This window comes from Thamnophis sirtalis, unplaced genomic scaffold (assembly GCF_051295495.1).
Source record: "Thamnophis sirtalis isolate CommonGarterSnake01/CBP01778 unplaced genomic scaffold, rThaSir2_p1.2 scaffold_4, whole genome shotgun sequence".
In the NCBI taxonomy this organism is placed as follows: Eukaryota; Metazoa; Chordata; class Lepidosauria; order Squamata; family Natricidae; genus Thamnophis; species Thamnophis sirtalis.
The window spans coordinates 93,773,088-93,794,020 of record NW_028261384.1 but is presented as its reverse complement, the minus strand read 5'-3'; the positions used below and the strand labels follow the sequence as shown (position 1 = coordinate 93,794,020).

The 20,933-nt window shown below is 43.4% G+C and overlaps 1 pseudogene; it reads right to left on the bottom strand.

The window, feature by feature from the left end:
• Positions 1 to 13,759: 13,759 nt before the first annotated feature.
• On the bottom strand, positions 13,760 to 19,474 carry LOC148045988 (uncharacterized; annotated as a pseudogene).
• Positions 19,475 to 20,933: the final 1,459 nt, after the last annotated feature.

The window sequence follows — 20,933 nt, the reverse complement described above, 5'->3', positions numbered from 1 at the left end:
TCTCTTCAGCCTTTTCAGTTTAAGAGATGCCTAGAACAGTTCATCCATGAACCATGGGGAGAATCTGTCATGAAGGGTGGGAATAGGCCACCCAGGCACAATACTGAACAGATTCTCAGCTGACCTTTCATTCCAGGGCATTACCAAGGCTTCAGAAGGGCCATGCAGCAAACCCCAAGTTATTCCCCAGTTCCCTCTGGAACCCATTTGGTTCCATCAGCAGGCTGCTTGGGTGATCCCCCCTCCTTACTGAGAGGGGCAACATAAGAGAGTCTCAAAGAACCATGAGAGAAGGAATGATGTTAGATCTCCCACTAGATCACTTTGCCATTGCTCCAACAAAAAATCTAGTGTGTGACCACTGTCCTGAGTCAGACCCTTGGCTGCTAGGGTGATTGTGAATTATTGGGCTGCCTATGAAACTAAACCCAGGGATGCCAGATTGAAGTCCCCAAGGTCTGGGGAATTCCACTGCCAACTCTGAGATGGCCTCCAACAGGCAGGGAGACTGGTCCATAGCAACAACCCCAACTGATCTTGGGAGCCTAGCTTCAGAAGCAGAGTCTCAGAGCCAGAGACTTGAGGAACAAGGCCCCTGAAGGCCAAAATAGGCTCTCTGATAAGCACTGCACCCACCCACCCCGCGCCCAGGAGTCTCAGCTGGTGCCAACACTAAATCCATCTGAACACATCTTTCAGAAAGGAACCTCCTTTCCAGAGTCAGCCAGATCTCAGTGATGTATACCAGGTTGGCTCACTTCTCCTCAATAAGTTCTTGACTAAGAAGAGCCTTACTATTGACCAATCTGGCATGCAGCAGCAGCAGCTGAAACTCTGGGCCTCTGGGGATATCCTGTCTACAAACTGAGAATGATCTGAGGGAGCTGGAACACTAATACTACACATGAGGGGCATCTTCCTTGTAACAACCTGCCTTCTGGCTTCCTTAGCATTCTATGCCTGTCATTAAGGGCAACAATTCCATTTTTTTCCCACAAAAAGCAAAGGGTGCCTACCCGATGTCTGCCCAGAATATTGTCCCCCCAAATCTATAACCAAGCACAGTTCTCGCTTTGGCCATGGTGATTGGGGACTATGGAAACTGAAGTACATCTATTGTGGGAGATAAATCATCATGTAGCAGCCATAGTTTCTTTAAATAACCATTGCCCAGATATTTAGGATTGTAATGGCAGCCAGAGAGATTTGGCTTTGTGAAATTATAGCTAATAAACAATTAAAATGACAATATGTGGAAACCTAATAAAGTTGAATGGACTTCTAGAATTCCCTAGCCAGCATGCTGGCTGAGGAATTCTGTAAGTCCACCCATCTTCATCTACAGTGAGAAACACTATAATAAAGATACATACACCAAATAAAGCATAATTTGAACATTTCTAAATAAAAAGAATGAGCAAATATCTAAAAATAGCAAACTTCTATGAACTTGATGCTCAGTCCAAATTGTCATTTGATTCTTCTCCACAGGTTACCTGTGGGAATAAAGTGTTAACAAAGCAGTAGAATAGCAGAATAATCACTTGCTTATGAGATGAGCAACTATATACATTAGAGAGAAAGAATGAGGGAGAGAGACCATGTGTGAGTGTGTATATATGTGTGTATATATATGTGTGTGTGTGTGTCTGTGTCTGTGTCTGTGTATACATACACATACATATGTGTACACACACACACACACACACACACACACACTTGCTGGCAGGGTGGCTGGCCATGAAAGCATTAAAGAGTCTTGCTGTCAATCCTGCTATGTTAAATGGGGAGCAGGGTGCCCTGTCATTGTTATTGTCAGATAATAACATACCTTGGCCTGATTCTGGGTAGTGATGGGCAAATCTGACAGCCTGAGTTTCTCTTACTTTTTCCACTTGTCCATATGACTCTCATTTCATTTACACAGTAATTTGAGATTTTTGTAAAACATACATACATACTTACACACATATACACACTAATATAAAGAATATTCACTTCATTTTCATGAATTTATGTGATGTGCAAGCATGAACATCTTTATATGATTTAACATTGATTTCATTCAGTTTTTTTAAATCATTGGATTGTTTTACATGTCGATGAAAGCATGAATTTTGAAAGATATCCGAGTTTTAGTTCATGCATTTTGGAATAAAAACCTGGCATTAAATGAAACTTCTTTCAACCATGAACTAAATTAATGTCTCTGCATTTCTTAATATAAAGCTTCCTTTTTGTGTTTTAATAGCAAATTAATAGCAAATATTTCAAGGCATAAACCATGCTTTTTTTTTTCTTTTTTTTTTGCCAACTCGCCTAATTACAAGCTTTGGAAAGCTCTTTCTGCCACCCTTCCAATCAGGAAATGAAGTGAATCAGCAGAGACCCACAAACAGGGTTATTTCACACCATTAGCACCTTACGTTGAAGCCTAAGAATACAGACAGGTAGATAATCAGAAATGGGCCCAGATGAGCTGCCTATATTTTCTATAATGAGGGAAGTTTTACGGAGAGATTGGCTTGTTTTGGTACCTCAAAAGTTAATGCTTCTCAATACTTTCTTGCTTTGCTAGTGACTCTTAAAAGCCCTGTTAGGGTGAGGTCCCAACATACTCAATATTAACTTTGCTAGACAGGAATGATTGAATTTGTGATCCTCTGAATTCTGAAAGAACTCAATGAGAGAGGCTGCTTCATTCAAAAGGCATCAAAGTAATCCTGCAGCCAAATTCTGCAAATTAGATGATAAAATATGTGACAAATAGGCTTACTTTTAACGTGACTGGCATTGAATAATTTAAACTGAAAGTATATGTCACTATAATAATATTATACATCTATGCCAAAGTGAGAGCTATTGCCAGACTGTGGGAAAATGTTGGATGAGGAATTATAGGAATTAAAGTCCACTCATCTTAAAGTTGTTGTTGTTAGTTGTGAAGTCGTGTCCAACCCATTGTGGCCCATGGACAATGTTTCTCCAGACCTTCCTGTCCTCAACCCAGCCTATGGGAAACCATAGCCGGTCACAAGCCCGGATAAATGGGGAGTGTTGGTTCCCGTGGCGACGGAACCGTGAAACAAGCTGAGAATCCAGTGGCAGGCCAACATACGGATAATGTAACGTGACGTCCTGCCCCTGGCCTTCACAATGCAACGGTCACTGCCTTGTGGACGTTGACATTTATGAAGATTAAGTCCAGTAAGTCCAAGTTCCTGTCCTCTACCATCCTCTGGAGTCCATTTAAGCTCATACCTTCTGCTTCGGTGACTCCATCCAACCACCCCATTCTCTGTCGTCACCTTCTTTTTTTTGCCCTCAATCTTTCCCAGCATTAGGTTCTTCTCCAGGGAGTCCTCATTAAGTGGCCAAAGGGCTTGAGTTTCATCTTGAGGATCTGGCCTTCTGAAGAGTAGTCAGGGTTGATCTCCTCCAGGACTGACTGGTTTGATCGCCTTGCAGTCCAAGGAACTCACAGGAGTCTTCTCCAGCACCATAGTTCAAAGGCCTCAGTTCTTTGGCACTCAGCTTTTCTTATGGTCCAACTTTCACAACCATATATTGCAACTGGAAAAAGGTGACTGTGTGTGACTGTGAAATTTGGACCATAAGAAAGGCTGAGCTGGGAGGAGGAGCCTACATCGCTACAAAATGGTCACCTGATCTCGGTGCGATGGGAGCACCACCAATACTTTTTTTGCTGGGTGGTCCAATCGGACCTAAACCGTCCTGTAGAGACAGTGAACAGGAAGACTACGTTCTGCTGATCACAGGGACATCGTAAAGTCCTGGATTGATGCAGGAGAAGATCTCTCAGCTGACATTAAAAGCTCAGCCCCCAGGCTGATGAAGTAGGGATGGCTCCAAAACGGAAGGAAACAGAAGAGAAAGTGTTTACAGCTGGTAAGGAATTTTTACCTGTTTTAAAAGAGCCTCCCTATAAAAAACTTAAAGCTAATTTAAATCTAAGAATAAAAGAAATAAGCGGCGAAATTAAGCTTTGGATGGTTTTGGTCAGTGTGTTATCTTAATTTTTAAATGTTATTTTCATGGACTGAATTTATGCAAACTGTTTAAAATGAATGGATCAAGTTTTCTTCTTCTAAAATTTTTACTATTATTTTCACAACCTGCGGACTAAAACTCTCCTTATTCATCACTACATGTGTCTTTTACTCTTTCTTCTCTATTTCATGTAAGAATTTGACTTTTTTTTAAAAAAACTGGAATATTAAAAGATACAAAAAGAACAAAGGGAATCGCAACAATTGTAACAACAAAGTGAGAAATAACTGCTACTCGAAGACTGGAAACTTGAGTACTGAAAACAAAATACTTTTACTTTCACTACTGATTATTCTGGTCTGGAACTTTAAAGTCTCACAGTTTATAGAAAGTGATAAGAAGTAAAGCACCATTTGTTTATACAAATGTTCCTTTGAAGTACATCCTTAACCAGAGATTTCATGGTGAACCTAGGTGTAACCTTGTAAAAATCTTCCAAGTCAGAGCAGCAGTGTTTTAACAGCTGGAAACAATGGCTTATTTCCAACAACAGAGAGAAACTGTCAGCTTGCAAGAGATAATATTTGCAATACAGAAATTATCAAATACATTTGAGAAAATGTTTGAAAAATTAAAGCACCTAACAGAAAAATATGATGAAAAGGATGGAGATGCTTATCAAATGAGAAAAATAGAGGGTAGAGTCCCAAGCAATAAAGAGAAAAATTACTACAAAGAAATCAAATCTGCTGACATCTATGGTGAATGGTTTCTGTCTGGAAATGGAAAAAGTGGAATATGGAAAGGGGAACCAGATGGATTGGAACCCTACCCTAGATGGCTAGACACACAAGAAGAAGAAATAAAAGAACTTACGGATTTAAAGGGAGAAAGTTTATTAGTAACACCATCAATAACAACACTGACAATTAAAGACAAGCTCATTAAGGAAAAAGAAGAAGGGCATCGAAATTATATGAGATAATCAATAAACAAGGAGTTGCAAAGAAGAGTTCATACAAACTTGATTAAGGAGATGATTAGAGGACTGATGCCACAAATGGCAGAAGACATGAGACTGTTTCGCTACTGGAAAGATACAGGCTGATAGATGAAAATGTTTAATCTAAAACTAGTTAGACTTAGTGAAATTTAGTGACAATAGATATGGTTAAATAAACAATTGAAAATTATAATAATGTATACATATGTATTGGTATAACAAGTAGTGATTGGATATGAATATTGAATGGTATCTATGAAAGGAAGATGAGAAATTGCTTACATACAGTATAAAGATTAATAAAAAAACTAAATTATGATAATGGATATAGTCAAATAAAGAAGAAATAATGATAACAATGTATATATGTATGGGTACAACATGGGACAATTGGATGTAAATTGTAAACAGTGATTTGGAAAGGAAGATTAGAAACCTTTGTTACTCAATGTTATTGATGTTTAGCTAGAATAGGCCATAAGGAATAGTGTTATTGGGATACTAGAAATAGCAAATGAGATGCCAGTATGTGGTTATGTCTTGAGTTTTGGTATGTTTTATGATGAAGGACATTTAAACAATTATAGTCAAATGAGAATGGGGGTAGGATGATGGTAATATGTACAAATATATTTGATTTAAAATACTGGAATTAATATAAATCATGGGTGACTGTGAAAGAAATGCATGAAATTTTTTTGTAACCAACTGATACACTTTCTATAGTATGTAAAGAAAGATGATTTTTTTGTGTTGTGTCTGTTTTGAAAAATAAAAAAAAACTTTTAATAAAAAAGAAAGGCTGAGCATTGGGAAACATTATTCTCTGCCAGTTAAAGGTATCTGCAAGGATGTCAAATGGCAGCTTCAATCAGGTAGCCAAAACCCTGCATTGACTTTTGTTTTATCTCCTCTATAGATACTTTAATTCCAATACTTTATTGTTCCTGATCTGGTCTGTAGAAAAGGCCACTACAGGTGGCCACTGAGTAATGAGGGAGAAAATGTAACAATAGTACAATCCCTTGTACCATTTATGTAGCCATAGCAAGTGGCTATTCTTCGCCAAATTTGGCTACTTCTGCGAAACTAAACGAAGGCCTTGTTAGTTCTTTGCAGGAAAGCAACTAGGAAGTTCCAGGGTTGAAGGCTAGGCTGGCAATTCAGAAAAAGATCCAAGAATTATAACGTATAACTCTTATGTATCATATGCAACCATCGATTATATTCTTAGTGTTGTAGCTTGAAAATATTCTTAGATAGGATGACATTCTCTGAATTGATTTGGCATGATATCAGTGTAAACTAATGCTCTCTATGGATAGTCAGCAAATCCAAGAATAGATCTGTGGCTTTTATCTAGCACCTTCAAAACACTGTTGTGTTTTTAAATGTTTACCTGCATGGTGGGTCTGCAAATTTTGTAGAGGATAATGGATAAAGGAAAAGATTAGGAACCATTCCATGTAGTACAACCAGGTCTCAAATCACTATGGAGAAAGATAGAATGAATTAAATATGTAAATTAAATTAAATTTATAGCACTAGTGACTTGCTGTATTTATATGTTTGACTAGATCATTTAAAAATTAGCAGCTACATTTATACAACATCCCACTGTATGTGTAGTTAATGTTAACTTTGGACCTTTTTGTGGCTTAACATGTGGTATGAATAAAGATCTTTGGTGAGCCTGTGTTGCAATGTATTAGGCAAATTCAGAAAATGGGTTAATTCAGTAACTAGGTTAGATATTTTGGATGGATGCAGCCTTGGGTTTCAGAGAAATGGGTCATTCTTCACAGTGAGGGATAGGCTATGCAGAGCCCTCCCCTTCTGTTTGTTTTTATTTCTAATTCTAAACAGCTATAGCCAGCATGATGTATGAGAAATAATGGTAGCTACAATGCATTATGTATCTGAAAAGACTCAAACCACCCAGCCCTAGCCTAAGAGAGTAAGTTAAGCAAAACTTTAAATTAATTTTCACTGTTGTCCACCATTATTTTTGACTTTGAAGGTTTCACTAAATCTATATAAATATTGACATGTTTTCAGTTTTTGTTAAAATGTTCCAGGAACTTTACCCAATCAGGGACTTGACTTGCTGGCTAAAGATAATATAAGAATTGTAATTTCATCAGCCATCAGAGGGGAAAGTTTTGCACTTTTCCTTTTAATTCCAGATTTTTGCCACTCCTGGAAATCACTTTTGGTCTTCCAAGCGGAAAGTCACTCGTGTGGCACACCCTGTCACAGTTATGCAGATATGCCCCTTATTCAAATGGTTCTCCACTGAGGAGAGGGATATCTCAGATTTAGGCAATGTGGTTACACTTGTCTTAAGTAATAGTAATCCTTCGGTATCAGATGGCTCAGGATGGTGGCAGGTGGGATTCCTCATTCCTTGTCTCTCTTAAACTTCCACCATCATCATTTCAATCTCAGCAGCATTTTTGCATACACATTTTCCTAACCCTCCATCCTGAAACTAGCTGCATTGCAGCTTCTTAGCAGTGGGTAATAAATCCATGCATGGTAATCAACTGCTAAATATAGCCAATGCTGGAAGCTTTTTATACTCGAGCACACCTGACTTAGCTGAGAAAATAGGAGGGGCTAGGAGATTTGAAAGGATGTTTGGGATGCTTCTTCAGCAATTACTTGGACTTCATGACCCAATTGTTATTGTTATTATTCCTGCTACTATTATTTCTTTGTGGATTCCTAAAAAAAAAAAAAAAATCACCAGCCAGGCTTTTATGTGCTCAAAAACAAACTGATGGATGAATTTGGATTTGATAATTATGCTTGGTTTTCATCCAAAGCCGCAATTTAGTTCTGCGTTATCACATGGGCTGGCAGTCAGTTATTCTTATATGAAATAAGCTTTACTGACTTCAATGAGGCTAATTGCCAAGGGCAAATGGGCAACATGCAGCCACTTATAAATACTCTGATACAAATATGAATCCCCAATGAATTTTCTTCTATAGGGCACATATGTTTTCTATCTAAGCATCTTTTGATTTTGTACATTCTCCACCTGGGTACTTGAGAGACCGCCTACTGCCAATTACCTCCAATAGATCGATTAGATCCCACAGATTAGGCCTCCTCCGAATTCCATCTACTGGCCAATGCTGACTGGCGACCACCCGGATGAGGGCCTTCTCTGTGGCTGCTCCGGCTCTTTGGAACGAGCTCCCCATGGAGTTTCGGACCCTCACCACCCTCCAGGCCTTCCGCAAAGCCCTTAAAACTTGGCTGTTCCGACAGGCCTGGGGCTAATGAGTTTTTTGTCCCCCCTCGAATGGTATGGTTGTTGAGTGTTTTAAATTGTGGTATTGTTTTGTTCGTGTTCTTTTTTCTTATTTGTACTCTCCCTCCCCCCTGATTTGGTTGTGAGTCGCCTGAGTCCCCTCCGGGGAATAGGCGGCATAGAAATATAATAAACTCAACTCAACTCAACTCAACTTTTTGTACTACTCAATGTATAAAAAGATGTAGACCAGAACAGAAGCCAATGTATCCATTGAATTTGGGGACTCAACATGCTCCTTCCTTCCAAATGCTTCAGTGTTAGAAGAAACAGCCATTCACTGGGGAACTGCAGTTGTAGTTCCTATGTAGCTATTGTCATTTCTGACATTGTCAATTGACTTAGTTTATCCTTCCTTGAACTGGTTCCCTAGACTGTGTTCTCCCATCATCTTCTGTCATTCTATTGTTATCTAAGACAAATGAAAGGTCAGAAAAGGCTGCCTTCATCCTAAAACCATTCAAAAAGTGGCCCTTTAGCTAAATGGAGAGTAGGCTGTCTCAGCCTATGTCCTTCAGATTCCTTGCTCCCCTCAGTATTTCTCTGACTACCTCATCTCTTCTCATCTCTTCTCTTTTTGCCTGTCTGTTCCTTTCCTTTGGTGCCAATCCAGATGTATCTATTTCCTGTGTGGTTGTGTTATCTCTTTCTGTCACACTTCATCCCCCTTGTCTCCTCCACGCCTTTATCGCTCCATCCTTCTCAAGTCTCAGCCTTGGCTATCTGTCAGTTAAACCACCACACACAGGCAGAGAACACTCATTCATATTAAATGAAACAGCATTCTTTAAAAAGCAAAACACGACTAATCCAGTTGGATTTCTTTCTAGGATAAGAGGTCAGGGATCTTTTTAAACCAGCCTGAGGAACAAAATCTGATGACAGCCCCCTCTGCTCGGCTTCCTAATTGAAAACACAAAGAGAGAGAGAGAGAGAGAGATTATTTAACCCAAATGTTAATTCACTCTGACAGACACAGAGAAAAGAATGATTTTCTGAGTGGCACTGTGGAACAATAGCAGCCTATATTTACATGATTTGACTTTGATAAGTTATTCAGTCAGTTTTACAACAATTCTTTTGAGATAGGCAAATGGTTTTACAGATAGTCCTCATCTTACAACCATAGCTAGGATCAGAATTTCTGTTGCTAAGCAAGATGATTACTAGGTGAGTTGTGCTTGATTTAACACATTTTTGCCACAGTTGTTAAGCAAATCACTATAGTTGTCAAGTGAATTGCCCAGTCATTAAACAAGTCCCATTTCCTCCACTGAGTTTGATTATCAGAAGCTTGCTGGGAAAATCGGAAATGATGATCACTTGACCCTGGGATACATGTCAAATGTCCAAATTTTGATCACGTGAAAATCAGGATGCTGCAATAGTTGTAAATAAGTTTTTTTTTTGCAACTTTGAATAGTTACAAAATGGACTTGCCTGGGCAAGCCCCTCCAGCACATCAGGCAATGGAATGCCTGCTGGAATGTGCGCAACTGGTAAGACTTTTTTGGCGCATTAGAGACCTCCAGTAGTTTTTGACAGCCTCCAGTCAGCCACCGCTGCCGGGAAACATGGCGGCTTGGAGGTTTCTTGCAGTCACACTAAAAAAGAGAGCTTGCCTTCCAGAGTCCGATCAGCTGCCACGGGAGGAAGGTAACCCTGACGTAAGAAGCATTGGGGGGAGGAAGTGGGGCTAGGTCCGAGGCCTCTGAAGGATCAGAAATGGGACTGGCGAAGGGAGAGCGGGCGGCATGCAGGGGGAGACCTTTGACAGATTAAGCCAGGCCTGGGCAAAAGATAGATAGATAGATAGATAGAAATTCTTTTTTTTTCCCTACCAGGTTCTGTGGGTGTGGCTTGGTGGAGGGTGTCATGTGATTGAGTGGACGTGGCCATGAGTGCCATTGCGTTGGCCATGCCCACTCAGTCACATGACACCACCACCACCAAGCTATGCCCACAGAACGGGTAGGGGGAAAAAATGAATATCACCCCTGAGCAGGTTGTTTTAGATAATGTTTGTTTGTTTGTTTGTTGGATTTATATGCTGCCCTTCTCCCAAAGGACTCAGGGTAGCGTACAACATAAGAAAACAACCACATATTACAAAAGTTAAAAAGGAAATTAAATAAAGTATCCAAAAACAAACTCAATTAATATTAACAATAAAAATTTAAAAATTAGATTAAAATTAACAATTAAATTAATCATTTATTTTATTCTGTTCAGGCCAGGCCAGTTTGCTGGAAAAGCCAACTTTTTAGGGCATGTCGGAAGGACCGGAAGTCAGGGATTATGCAAAGCTCCAGAGGCAGCTCATTCCAGAGGGAAGGCGCTCCCACAGAGAAGGCTCTCCCCCTGGGGGTCGCTAGCTGACACTGTCTGGCCGATGGCACCCTGAGGAGGCCAACTCTGTGGGATCACACTGGACAGTGGGAGACTATTGGTGGCAGTAGGTGGTCTCGCAGGTACCCTGGGCCTAAGCCATGGAGTACTTTAAAGATCATAATTAGTACCTTGAATCGCACCTGGGGAAAAAACGGCAACCAGTGTAGGCTGCCTAAAAGGTGTGTAACATGGGAGCACCTAGGTACCCCCATGATAACTCACCGGCCACATTCTGGACCATCTGAAGCCTCCGGGTGCTCTTCAAGGGGAGTCCCATGTAGAGAGCGTTGTGTAGTCCAGGCGAGAAAGGACGAGGGAATGAGTGACTGTGCACAGAGCATCCCGATCCAGGAGGGGGCGCAACTGATGTACCAGGCAAACCTGGTAAAAGGCCCCCCTGGTCACAGCCATCAGGTGTTCTTCTAAACTAAGCCACGTATCCAGGAGGACTCCCAGATTGCGGGCCCTCTCCACCTATCATCAAAGATGGAACAAAGATGGTCGCATTGATCGATGATCTCTGGAGAGCCAGAGATGGAGGACACTCCTCCATCCTGGTCCTCCTTGACCTCTCAGCGGCTTTCGATACCATCGACCATGGTATCCTTCTGCGACGACTGCGGGAGGTGGGAGTGGGAGGCACCGTGTTGCGGTGGTTCTCCTCCTACCTCTCGGACAGGTCGCAGTCGGTGTTAGTGGGGGGGCAGAGATCGTCCCCTAGGCCCCTAACTTATGGGGTGCCTCAGGGCTCGGTCTTATCCCCCCTACTATTCAACATCTACATGAAACCGCTGGGAGAGATCATTCGCAGGCACGGGATTAGATACCATCAATATGCGGATGATACTCAATTGTATTTGTCCGCCCCGTGCCAACTCAATGAAGCGGCAGACGTGATGAACCGAGGCCTTGAAGCCGTTATGGACTGGATGAGGGTTAACAAGCTTGTGCTCAACCCAGAAAAGACCGAGTGGCTGTTGTGTTTTCCTCCCAAAGATTCGACCAATATTCCATCACTCAGGCTGGGGGGTCAAATTCTATACCCCTCAGAGAGGGTTCGCAACTTGGGGGTCCTCCTGGATCCACAGCTATCGTTTGACCACCACTTAATGGCTGTGACCAGGGGGGCATTCGCCCAGGTTCGCCTGGTGCGCCAGTTGCGACCCTACCTGAATCGGGAGGCTCTCACAACAGTCACCCGGGCCCTTGTGACCTCTAGGCTGGAATACTGCAATGTGCTCTACATGGGGCTGCCCTTGAAGAGCATCCGGCGACTTCAGCTAGTACAGAACGCGGCCGCGCGAGTGATTGTGGGTGCACCCCGGTTCACCCGCATAACACCTATCCTCCGCGAGCTGCGCTGGCTACCTGTCGCTCTCCGGATGCGCTTTAAGGTGCTATTAGTCACCCATAAAGCCCTACATGGTAGTGGATCTGGATACTTGAGAGACCGCCTTCTGCCAATTACATCCCTGCGACCAATAAGATCACATAGATTAGGCCTCCTCCGTATCCCATCGGCCAGCCAGTGTCGGCTGGCAACTACAAGGAGGAGGGCCTTCTCAGTAGTAGCCCCGACCCTTTGGAACGAGCTCCCCGTGGAGATTCGCACCCTCTCCACCGTCCAGGCCTTCCGCACAGCCCTTAAGAACTGGCTCGCCCGTCAGGCCTGGGGATAAAGATAGTTACCCCTCCCGAATGATGAATGTATGTTGTTTACTATTTTATTATATGTTTCTATCTTAATGTCTGTATTCCCCTTCCCCGATTTTATGTGAGCCGCCCTGAGTCCCCTCAGGGAAAAGGGCAGCCTACAAATATTAATAAAATCTAAAAATCAAAATCTAAAAACAAGATGCACAAATCGGGATGACGGAAACCACAGCCACTCAGTCTTGGAGGGATTGAGCTTGAGCCTGTTCCTCCCCATCCAGATCCGCACAGCATCCAGGCATTGGGACATCACGTCGAGGGCATCGTTTGGGTGGTTTGGGGTAGAGATGAAAAGTTGGGTATCATCAGCATATTGATGATACCATACCCCAAAACCATGGATGATCTCACCCAGTAGTTTCATATATATGTTGAACAGGAGGGGTGAGAGAACCGACCCCTGTGGCACCCCACAAGTGACGCGCTTCGGGGTTGATCCCTGTCCTCCAGTCAACACAAACTGAGACCGATCCGACAGGTAGGAGGAGAACCACTGTAAAACAGTGCCCCCCACTCCCAACAGCCCCCGAGTCGTCTCAGTAGGATACCATAGTCAATGGTATCGACAGCCGCTGAGAGGTCTAATAGGACCATGACAGAGGAGCAGCCCCTGCCCCGGGCCCGCCAGAGATTATCAACCAAGGCTACCAATGCTGTCTCCATGCTGTACCCGAGCCTGAAATCTGACTGAAACGGATCCAGGTACTGGGGATCCTCCTACCTGTCGGATCGGTCTCAGTTTGTGTTGACTGGAGGGAAGCTGACGTGCTACCACACTCTTGACAACCTTCGTTATAAAGTAAAGGTTGGAGACCGGATGATAGTTGGCTAAAGAAGCTGGGTCCAGGGAAGGATTCTTAAGGAGGGTCCTCACCACCACCTCCTTCAAGGCAGTGGGAAAGAACCCATCTCTCAATGAAGCATTGGTAATCACCTGGAGCCAGCCTTGTGTCACCTCCCGGGAAGCCGAAACTAACCAAGAGGGACACGGGTCCAGCACACAAGTGGCAGCACTGAGTCTCCCCATAATCCTGTCCATGCCCTTGGGGGTCACAGGTCAAACTCATCCCAGATAGTCTCCATCAGATTCATCCTTGTCGACTTACCCGAATCTACCCAGTCAGAGTCCAAGCCTGTCCAGATCTGAGCGATTTTATCCTGCAGATATTGAACAAATTCTTCAGCCCTACCCTGCAAGGGGTCTTTCCCAGTTCCTTGGTTAAGTAAGGAGTGGGTCACCCTAAACAGGGCGGCTGGGCAGTTATCTGCGGATGCGATAAGAGCAGAAAAATGTTGCTGTTTTGCTGCTTTTATCGCCACTAAGTAGATTTAATATGAATTCTTACTAGTGTTCGATCAGATTAGGACCTGCTGGCCCTCCAACCACTCTCTAGGTGTCTTTTCCGACGTTTCATCTCCGGGAGCTCCTCGGTAAACCTCTGGGTCAGAGGCCACAAAGGCACAACGTGATCCAAGGCCCCAGTGGCCGCCCTATCCCAGGCTTCCATTAGGGCTTCGGTCGATCTGTGAGCAAGGGATTTAGGAAAAGTCCCAAGCTCCATCAGGAACCTTTCAGGGTCCATCAGGTGCCAGGGGTGGAACCATCTAGTCAGTTCTGCCTCCCTGCAGTGAGGGGTAGCAGTAAGGAAGTTAAGCCTGATGAGGAAATGATCAGACCATGACAAGGGTTGGATAGAAATATCCCCTAAATCTAGATCATTCATCCACTGCCCAGAGACAAAAATCAGGTTGAGCACATGTCCCCTGTTATGGGTGGGGTCTTGAATTAACTGAGTTAGGTCCATAGTCGTCATGGAAGCCATGAACTCCTGAGCTGACTTGGATGTCACACCAATGGAAGGCAGATTGAAATTCCCCAGGATCATAAGCCTGGGGAAATCAACCACCAATCTGGCTAACACATCTAGCAGCTCCAGCAGGGCCGATGAGATGTAGCAGGGAGATAGGTAAGTAACAAAAAGGCCCACCTGAATTCCAAGGCCCCATTTCACAAAAAGGGACTCACACCTACGTATCTGAGGCACAGTGACCTCCTGAGGTCCGAGACTTTCCCTAATAACCACCGCCACCCCCCCCCCACCCCTGCCCTGGGCTCTCGGCTGGTGAAACACCCAGAAGCCTGGTGGGCATAATTCACTAAGGGGAACACCCCCCTCATGGCCCAACCAGGTCTCCATCATGCACGCCAGATCCGCTCTACCCTCTTGTACGAGGTCGTAAATGAGGGGAGCCTTATGTACCACGAACCTGGCATTAAGCGACACCAGCTGGAGACCAGGGTCCTGTAATCCTGAGCACCCAGGGGTGTGAAAAGGATGATGAGGGTCGGAACGCCCGATCGCTCTTAAACAGCGGACCCGCGTCCCCCAAACATAATAACCAAACGGGATGACATCACGGGGAGATGGAATGAGGAGATGACATGTCTACGGGGGGGGGCAGCTGACAGTGTTCAAGGGGGTAGCGAGAAGCTTATGTCCATCATAGCAATGGTCGGTGTTAAGGATAATATGTAGGAGTAACGGCCAGATGTCAAAATCACAGCAGATGATAAATTGCGAGGTGGTGAAGCGGCTAGTGATGGCGGCGGTGAGGACAGCGCCAGACAATGGGTGGGGCACAGGTCACATGGACCAACAAATCTTATTGAAGCCATTTTTTCCTAGCTGATGCCTTCAAGAAGCATAAGACTTTAAGTTCCATTTTTCTTCATCAACAATTGCAAATGTCACTGTTATGTTGCACGGCCAGGATATTATTTGAAATCTGATCTGGAGGGTGCCAATTTGGAGAGAAATACTTAAAATGTTTGGCCCTAACAAATAATGATCTGATATCCTCAGTGCGTAATGATTCCATGACCATGTCTTCCCCTATTTATTTTTAGAGCAAGCACATCATTCATATTTTTATTTGCTGCATTTATAATGTTGCTATTATTAAAACAGCAAAATATGTCAAGCATTGTTTATTAAGCTACTCTGCTAATGATAACATAGAAAGAAGATGTGTATATACTGAAACACTTTTTTTATTTTTAGACCATGTTTTTAAATATATTTGGATGAATTCAAAATTTGTAACAGCTTACACCCACTGAAACAATTAACACTGCTTATCTTGAATAACTTCAGTCCTATTATTTTCAAAGTCTTCTCTAAATGTGCTCAAATTTGAACTCAGTCCCCCAGGTGTACCAAATTTTAACACTGTTAAAGCTTCATCTTTCATTCCAACGCCCCATAGAAGAAAGAGATATGTTCCTTCCTGTGGTGCATCAGGTTGCAATAATGTGAACTTTTTTTGAACAACAATTCTGTATTTATTTTTCATTCATTAATTCAACTATTTCAAAAGGTAGTGTGCTTTTTGCTAAAGTCATCTAGGTTGTTATAGTATATTTTTTCCATTGCTGCAAAATAAATTCATTAGCTTTTTGGACCAGCAGGTATATAACAGCATTTTTGGATGGGAGTGGGGAGATACACATTATCTAAACATTTGGGAGGATATAAATCTACTAGATCTACTAAATAGGATTAGATTCAAACTAAGAAAGTAATTGGCTGGAACAATAGAATTAGAAGAGGTGGAGCAGCTTCTCTTCAAACTTAGTAGTGGTTGAGGCCCCTCTCTCTTTTTACATGCATACAGTGGTGGGTTTCAAAAATTTTTAGAACCTCTTCTGTAGGTGTGACCTGCCTTTGTTGGAGTGGCTTGCCGGCCATGTGACTAGGTAGGAGTGGCTTGCTGGCCATGTGACTGGGTGGGAGTGGCTTGCCAGCCATGTGACTGGGTGGGCGTGGCCAACTTGTAAAATGTGGTGAAACTCACTTAACAATGCTCTTGCTTAGCAACCAAAATGTTGGCTCAGAAACTCTGGCATTTAAAGCATGCAAGTATTAAAGCTGTCAAGTTACAAGACCCTTGCACCTCTAACCCTTTAGAAAAAAAAAACCCAGGGATGTTCACACTTGACAGCTTTAAGACTTGTGAATTTCAACTCCCAGAATTCCTCCTCTCGCTCTTCATCTTGATGATGTGCAGACAGGCGGGGGAGGGAGCTGGAACCGGTTCTAAACGGCACTATAGATTTGTGGAACCTCTTCTATAGAAGAGGTTAGAACTGGCAGGAACCCACCCCTGCATGCATCCCATAAAAAAGGACTGGGCTTTCGGTTCCATGTTGCTGGTGCCCTCTTGACTTTTGTAACCCTCTGGATATCCTTGCTTCAGTGGTGGGATTCAAAAAAATTTTTTACTACCAGTTCTGTGGGCGTGGCTTGGTGGTGTGGCAGGGAAAGGATATTGCAAAATCCCCATTCCCTCCCCACCCCACTAACCTGCAGTGGGAGGCAGTGAATAGATTGGGGGCGGTGCCAGCCAGAAATGGTATTTGCCAGTTCTCCGAACTACTCAAATTGCTGCTACCAGTTCTCCAGAACCAGTCAGAACTGTTTGAATATCACCTCTGCCTTGGCTTCTAAGAGCGGGGATTGGCAGCCCTTACAAAAAAAAAAAATGTGGAATGCTCTGGAGGTGTTTCTGCCATCCCAGGCCCCAAATAAGGTCTTCTGGGATACTGGGAGGCCGTGTGGGATCCGTCCAGGGTTCAGTTCCCCCAAGGCTCATCTCTAGATAAAACAAGAAAGTCTTTTGTTTAAATCCTGGGAGAGCCACTGCTGGGCTGTGAGAATTTCTGCACTAGCAGTTCAGAGCCTCACCCTGCCATGGCTGTGGCGATATAAGCAGTGTCTGCATTTATGATTTATTACCACTGCTGTGGCTCATTGACACTATAAATCATTTGCGTAGAAATCCTCAATGTAAAGGGCATACCGCCCAAGAGGAGGGAAAAGCACTGCCAAGGCTGCCTCTGATCTTGGGTAGTTGCCCAATTAAGAGATTTAATGTTAGGTACTTATGAAAATAACAAAAGGTATACTCCAAGCCAAAACAGTCATTTTTCATGCTCAGCCAGCTTCACTTAGCTCTGCATTCTGAGTGAGTAATTGTTTCAATTCACTTGCAGCAAAAAGATCCAGAAGTCTGAGTAGATCTGAACAGCTGACCAGTCTCATGGGGTGAAAACTTTGGTGGGCTTTAAGCCTACATTTCTCTGTGAAGGTCACTTCCAGAACTAAGCAGGAGGAGTGAGCAAAGGGACCAAAAGCAGTGGGGGGGGGGGGAAAGGAGGACAGGGGGAACCAAAGCAGCATTAATATCTTAAAAGCTTACTTGCTTTTACCCACCTACACACAGGGACATTGTTTAGCTTTTCATCTATTCATTCACTGAAATATCAGCCAGCAGTCTGTAGCAGCCACCAAAATAGCCAATACAATCCTAGGTTGCATTAACACAGGATTTTTCCCCAGGAATTCCTGAAGGCACATGTGGTACACATACAGAACTCTCCCCTCCACCCTCCCCCAAAGAAAAACAACACTGAGTGTCAGGTTTGGCCTAAAGATACCCACTGAGCTTTCATGGTTGAAGATAGTCTTGAAACTGTATTCAGTATTTTAGCCCAACATCTTACTCATCAGTAATAAAGCAATAATGGCCTCCATGACTACGACTAGTCTGTCTACCTTGAAGGAATGATTATCTTGACTTTTCTTATGGTCCAACTTTCACAATCACACACGGTCACCCTTTCCCAGTTGTAATATATGGCTGTGAAAGTTGAACCATAAGAAAGGCTGAGCGCCAAAGAATTGAGGCCTTTGAACTATGGTGCTGGAGAAGACTCCTGTGAGTTCCTTGGACTACAAGGTGATCAAACCAGTAAGTCCTGGAGAAGATCAACCCTGACTGCTCTTTAGGGGGCCAGATCCTGCAGATGAAACTCAAATACTTTGGCCACCTAATGAGAAGGAAGGACTCCCTGGAGAAGAGCCTAATGCTGGGAAAGATTGAGGGCAAAAGAAGAAGGGGACGACAGAGAATGAGGTGGTTGGATGGAGTCACGGAAGCAGTAGGTATGAGCTTAAATGGACTCCAGGAGATGGTAGAGGACAGGAATGTCTGGAGAAACATTGTCCATGGGTCGCAATGGGTCAGACACGACTTCACAACTAATAACAAAGCCAAGATAATGAGGTAATGGGGCTTGAACTTCAACTTATCATGGGGTCATGAATGCTGACTGTTCTCCTTTTATATGAAAACCTCAATTTAAGGAGTCTTCAAGAGCCATATCTTGAAGCTTTCCCTCATGTGGTAGCATGGGTGCAACACAGAACAGATCAAAAGAAAAATGATAAATGTAAAAATACTCAGATTCCTTTCATGGTTTTGAAAAACATAACATAATCATTACCCTTCCAAACAAGGCACCAAAGTATCTTTTGGAGCAACTTTGCCAATGGAAAATAGTGCTCAGTCAGATTGATTGGATTCAAACATAGCTGGTGAATAAATTTGCACTGCAGTTTAGATGCAGTGTCATCAGTGATGTATTATGCTACTTCACCCATTTGTTCTCACGTCAATGTTTATGTTATATTTACAGCTGCTGAAGATCCACTTTCTCCCCTGTGGATAAACTCAACCTGGCGTTCAGCATTCTCTAGTAGGTTGGAAACATCTAATTTAATGAGATGGTTTCCTTCCCAATCACAGATGGGTGACCCACTTATTGGGACTAAACTGTCGGAACCTTTTTTGAGGCTCCAAACAGCCCTTTGCCTGAGTGATCAATCTGGCACATGCTGATACTAAAAGTAATAGTATTTTTTTAAATCTTGGGGAAATTATCATAATCAGCCAGCTGGTGGATAGAATCCATAAAACAGAGTGAAGCTGATGTGGGAACTGTACAACAAGCAAAATGTGGAATTTAGGCAAAGAGTTTCAAAAGGAATATCAAAAAACATCTCAGAGAAAAGGGGTGAGGGGAAAAAAAAGGTAGAAAAGAATTAGAAAAACAAGAGAAATAAACCAGAATGGAAAGTCAAGGTTTCTCCTGCTACTATACCTTCTACCAGGACTTTCAGTCCATTCTCCATCTTCTAACATTGATAAAATGCATCTGGAGCTCTTATACATCATCACATATATTCTCATTTAGGCATGGGGATCAAGTATATCCATGTGAAGCTTATCAAACACATAAGCCACTGTCTACTATGGGGAGGCTGGATGCTTCAGAGGGAGAAGATGAAAAGTGCCAAGAAAAGGAACCTGTTCTTGGTAGTTGTATCTTCTTGAATGGGCACCCCAACTATCTACTTGCTACTGGCTTGAACAGATGTTTAACTGTCTTCTTCTCCTAAACTGTTATGCACAATGCCTTTGGAAAAACCCTCTGAGTCAATACTTGAAAGGTATCTGATCCAAACTATAGAATCCAGGAAACAAAATGTGCATGCCTGTACATTGCTCCATTGTTGTGATGTGTATTTCTGTATTGATGTAGCTGAACAGATAGGGAAAGGATACCAAGCATAGCAATTAATGAGTAGCCACAAATTATTGAGAAGTTAGATAGGGGTGGGCTTCAAGAATTTCAGCAATGGCTTCTCTGCTTGGTTGCTGGGTGGGCATGGCCATGGTGGGTATGGCCTAGTTGGCCTCCTGCATCACGGCGGGGGTGCGTTTTCACCTTCCCCAGGCTCCGGAGGCTTTCCTCAAGCCTCTAGAAAGGTGAAAACTGCCTCCCCGGGGCTCCAGAGGCCTTCCGGAGCCTGGAAACAGGCTCGTTTCTGGCCTTCCGGGAGGCCTGTTTTTCCCCTTCCTGAGCCTCCGCATGGGCTTACTTACCTTGCATCCAAAATGGGTTACATGGAGATGCCTGGGAAAGGAGGGAAAAGGTGGGTGGGTCAGGGCGGGGTGGGGCAAGGCAGGGTGGGCGGGGCCAGCCAGGGATGGGATTTGGAGATTCTCCAAACCAGCCATAATGTTAGTTATGGGTTCTCCCAAATCCGGGCAAACCCGTAGCAGCCCATTCCTGAGGTTAGGGTTGTATGACCCAGAATCTTTCTGTTCATTTTTAAGTTGTTTATTGCCTCCCTTTATCTTTCCTTATGTACCTTGGAATACACTTTTGTGGGCTTTAAGCCTATATTTCTGTTAAATTCCAAATGGAGAAAAGGGACCAAAAGTGTGTATGGGGGGGAGGGGGAGGACAGGGAGAGCCAAAGGAGCATTAATTTCTTAAAAGCTCTCTTGCTTTTACCCACCTACACATGGGGGCATTGTTTAGCTTTTCATCTATTTCAGTGGCCCCCTAATCTTTTGAGCACCAGGGACCGGTTCTGTGGAGAGAAGTTTTCCCATGGATCGGATGGTGTGTGGGTTCGCTTGATGCCTGCATCCCGCAGACAGGGCTTTGTTTGTTTGTGCAGCCTGGTTTTGGACATGCCACAGCCCAGTGCCAATTCATGGACCAGGGGGTAGGGAACGCTGATTTTTAATCAGCGTTTTAAATATGAGCCAGCAGTATGTGTGGCAGCCACCAAAAAAGCT